The 4927-nt window shown below is 40.7% G+C and overlaps 1 non-coding gene across 1 annotated transcript; it reads left to right on the forward strand.

Annotated features, from left to right (window-relative positions):
- The first annotated feature begins 1916 nt into the window (after positions 1 to 1916).
- Positions 1917 to 2023, forward strand: LOC115071927. The gene has a single exon (XR_003850984.1). It is a non-coding gene; the product is annotated as a U6 spliceosomal RNA (small nuclear RNA).
- The last annotated feature ends 2904 nt before the right edge of the window (positions 2024 to 4927 follow it).

The raw sequence follows: 4927 nt of genomic DNA on the forward strand, positions 1-4927 counted from the left end.
TAATAATAAATAAAAAATCAATAGAAAAACAGAAGATAAAAACAGTGGGTAAATTAGGAGACTTGCTATAAATTCTAACAAACGTGAGCAAGGTAGAACAACATATTACGAAAATGGAATCATAAAACCATTTTTTTGCATGATAATACAAATTACTAAAAAAGAATATATTTCTCTTTTGGAGTTTCAGTGAAAAATGCTTTCAGCCTGGGTTTATCATGACACAACTGGTAAAGAGTATCCACAGTTACAAGTCAGTCACCATGACAACTGCCTGCTGTTGGGTAATTACATTGTGTCAGACCTATGATCTCATTTAATTCTCATAGAATCCCACTGAGATATTTTATCGTCCCCATCTTACAGATGAGGAAGTAAAGACTCGAAGGCAAGCGACTTACCTGACAGTCAAGACTGAAAGAGATCTGACTTCAGAACCTGATTTTAAAGAATGCAGTTGCCATTCAGTGTCTTCAGGTGTCAGCATTTTCAGTTTGCCTTTCTTTCCCAGCCTCTGAAAGGCAGCCACACCAATAAATCTCCCACTGCTGCCCAGCACCCTAATGCTCCATGTGTACTGTCTCCTGTTGACCCTTCACTTGCTGTGACTTACTTTCTGTACCCCCCTCCCCCATCAAGATTCAGCAGGTTATGACTGGCCAGGTGACAAATGGAATCATGATTCAACCAATGGGGAAAAAAACAAATGTTAACATCCAGGGTGCTCACTGCGGACTGTGGGAGAGAGTTCCTCCATAGGGAAAGTAAATCTGAAAGGTCTAAATTAGGCAGTTTGGTGAAAGGACTGAGGCAGTTTGATTTTTTAATTTAACTTACTAGTGAATTAAATAATGTGCTGTGTGTGGTGTGCATATATGTGTGTGTGGATATGCTTGCCTGTGCATGTGGAGTCCAGAGGTTGAAGTCTTTCGTTGTTTTTCTCCATCTTTGGCTTTTTTGGTGGCAGGGTCTCTCACTGAACCTGGAACTTCTGACTGCACTGGCTGGCCAGCAAGCCCCTGGGACCCATGTGTCGCTACCCTGTGTAGCATTGGAGTTGCAGATATGTGCTGCACATGCTCAGCTTCTTTCTACACAGGCATCAAGTATCTGAACTCAGGTCCTCATATTTGCGCAGCAAGAACTTTACTCACTGAGCCATCTCCCCAGCCCCATTTTGACTTTGAATTTACAATTGTGGGATTTTTTTTCTATTTACCACTTCATTTTGTTTCTTGAAAAGAAAGTCATTCATGCTGGTGCAGTCATACGTCTTATCTTTGGTTTTTCCTCTTGATTTTCAATGAGGTTTAGATTCTTGGAGAATTACACTAGTTTTTATGTTTAATTCCTACATGTAGGAAATTGAAACTAAAATATCAGCAAGGGTGATTCTGTCTTATTTTCCATTGTCTTCTAAGCTAGGTGGGCTTGGAGGACTCTAGGAGCCGCTGACCTGACAACACTTTGGTCCCTCCTCCTAGGCGAGGAGATCTAGCAGCAATAATTCAGAATGAGGGAAAGGGACCGTCAGAGTAGAACATGAACTTTGGAATCAGAATCATAGCCCTACATTTAATAACTATATGAATTTCAGCAAACTAGCTTCTTTGAATCTCAGGTTCGTGGATGTCTTATAATAATAATTGTTTATAATATGTGCAATTTTTTGTATGTAACTACATGCATGCCCCTTTTCTATGGAGAGTGTCTATAATTTTGATAAGATACTAAAAAGGCTGTCTCTGACTCTAAATGGGATCTGTAGTGCTGACAAGCTCCTCTAAATAGGTTCTTCTGGTTCTCATGAACGAGTGTTACCAACCCGTGAACGAAACATTTTTAAAAGGTGAAAATCATCCTGCAGAGACAGCGTCTTTCACATACGCCATCTGTTGTACAAAAATGGGGGGAAAGTGCTGGCTATAGTAACACATATGTTAAAACTGGAAAAACATAGAGAAAATTAGTGTGGCTCTAGTGAAAGGACGACATGCAACATCGTGATGCTTCTTGTATTTCCTAAAAAATGGATGAAAATTCATCGAAAAAAATGGATGAAAATAATGTATGCATTTTTCCCCTCCCAAACCCAAACTGCTTTTACATCTGTAAAATATCTCTGGAAGGACACGCATGAAGAACTAATGGCATTGTTTGCCACTGAGGAGGAAAAAGTAGGTGCCTTGGAGTCAGAAGAGGGAGGGAGAATTTTCATAAATATAATTTTTTATATTAGCAGCAAGAGATTTTACTTCACTTTCAAAATTTATTTATTGACATCTCAACATGCAGCCTGGGCTTGCCTCAAACCTGCATCCTTCTGCTTCTGCCTTCAAGTATGGGGAGCACTGGGATTACAGGGGTGTGCGTACCATCATGCCCAGCATGCACTTGTCCATGGCAAGCTGTGTATGCATGCCCACATGAACACTCAGACCCTGAAGCAGCAGGAATTGATGATCATTTCAATTCAAGGAAAAGGAAAGAAATACCACCCACGTGTTTTTATCCACACATTTCTACTTCCTGAACTTTGAACTATAGCAGTTGGTTGTCTGCTCAAAAAATTAAGTTGGCAGCTCAGGGCAGGTTAGGCATTCCTCACTTCTTGGTGTTCATAGTCTGGAGCATGAGGTGCTTAAGCAAACTCTTGGGTCAGCCTGGCCTCCCACTTCCAGATGGATGTTTAATTTCACCACATAGACTCACGGAGAGTCTCAGCACTATTGATGCTGAGGCAGGAGGATTGCTTGAGCTCAGGAATTCAAGGTTAGCCTAGATATCATAGGAGCACCATCTCAAACAAAACAAAATACAAAAAGAACTTTTAAAAAAGAGCCTTTAAAATGAGAAATGAAGCGTTTTGAAGAAAACTTTATGTGAAGCAATGTTTGGCTATTTTGAGAATCATAAGTTTTTAATCAAGAAGTAACTATAAGCATTTCTTTTTAAATATGTTTAAACTGGGAGTGGAGACATGGCTCAGCAGTTAAGAGCACAGACTGCTCTTTTGAGGATCTGGGTTTGGTTCCTAACACCCACACGGTGGCTAACAACTGTCCATAACGCCAGTTCCAGGGGATCTGATGCCCTGTTCTGGCCTCTGTGGGGCACATGCACATGGTGCACTTACATACATGCAGGCAAAATTCTCATATACATGAAATAAAAATGAATTATGTTTATATTTAAAAAGATTAAACCAAGTTAACATATACATCTCCTCACATACTTTTTGTGGTAAAGACATTACAAATATATTCTTTTTTTTTGGATAAGAATGCTTTATTCTGGATCCAAATAACATATAGCATTGTATCTAGCCCATAATTATTCTTCTATATACACACCTTTTAAGTTATGTTGACTTTTTACTTCTTATTTAAGATTTTAGTGTATCTTTTTTTTTAACTTAATAAAAAAGTTAATTGCTCAACTCCCTCCGCTTTCCTGAGCTGCACAATACACCAGCCTCTTTCCAGGACACCAGGGCTGACCCCTCGGCCCAGAACCACCACTGCTTGCATCCAGATGAACCCAGTTCCTTCTCATGGTCCCCAGGAGCCCTGTAGGCCTGGTTCCACCCTCACCTCCCTCTGCTTCCCTGGGCCTGCACAACCCACCAGCCGCTCTCCTGGGTAAGTCCATCATGCCCTCCACACCTTGACTCCCCCAGCCTCATTTGCCCTCCCATTTCCCCTGCCTGTCTCTCCTCCTAGCCTGGGACCTGTACCATTCCTTGTTTTTGCACCCCAGACACTGGGGGAATCACCACTGCTTCCTGATCCTTTGCATCCAGACCAACCCAGTTCCTCCCTGCTATCTCCAGGAGCCCTTGGGGCCTCTTCCTGTCCCCATCTCCCTTTGCATCTCTGGGTGGCATAGCCACTGCCTGCCTGAAACCAGCATCTTTCCTGGGCCCTGCTCCCAGGCCAGTCCAACCTGGAAATTCCTGAGGACAACATCTTTCATGGAGGGATCCAGACCATAGGAGAAAGCCTGAGAGCATCTATCTGATCCTCATCTGACTTGGGCCTCTGTGGGAACTCCTGAAGACAAAAGCAGTCTTGCCACTCCAATATAAAATCAAAAGAGAGAACAGGAAGCTTAGAGGAACCATCTTTTCATGCCCAAAAAGTAAACCACAAAGACACAAAAGTTTACAAAAAGAAACAGACCTAAACTTGAAGGCTTGAGTCTCACACAAGAATCAGAAACTACAAGAGAAATTCACATGTCAAAATCACAGAGGAAAAAAATAATAACGTGAAAAACCAAAATAGCATATCCCCACCAAATATCAATAGTCTTCTAGAGGAGTACAATGAGAACCCCCTAAAGATAATGCAGGACATGGAACTCAAAAGAACAATTATAAACATGATAAAAGAATTCAGTGAATTTAAAGAACACACAAACAAAGAAATCAAAGAACTGAAGGAAAATAGGGATAAACTGAACGAATACAGAAAAGAGTTAGAAATACTGAAAACCACTCAGGCTGAAATGAAAAAGGAAGTGAAACACTCAGTAAGCCAATTAGAAATGACAGGAGAAAGCCTCACCCAAAGGATGAATGAAATGGAAAACAGAATATCAGGACTGGAAGGTAAAGTGGACAAACTAGACCACTCAAGAAAAGATTATGAAAAATTTAAGAAAGCACAAGAATGGAGTATGCAGGAACTGTGTGACACCATAAAAAGACCAAACTTACAAATCATAGGCATACAGGAAGGAGAAGAATCCCAAAATAATGGCATGGACAAGATCCTCAACAGAACCATAGAAGAAAATTTCCCAAAAATAAAGAAGACATGCCCATTCAAATACAAGAGGCTTATAGAACACCAAACAGACAGGACCAGAAAATAAACTCTCTATGGCACATCATAGTAAAAACACTAAATGTACAAAACAAAGA

Source organism: Nannospalax galili, unplaced genomic scaffold, assembly GCF_000622305.1.
Source record: "Nannospalax galili isolate Female #2095 unplaced genomic scaffold, S.galili_v1.0 scaffold341, whole genome shotgun sequence".
NCBI classification, from domain to species: domain Eukaryota; kingdom Metazoa; phylum Chordata; class Mammalia; order Rodentia; family Spalacidae; genus Nannospalax; species Nannospalax galili.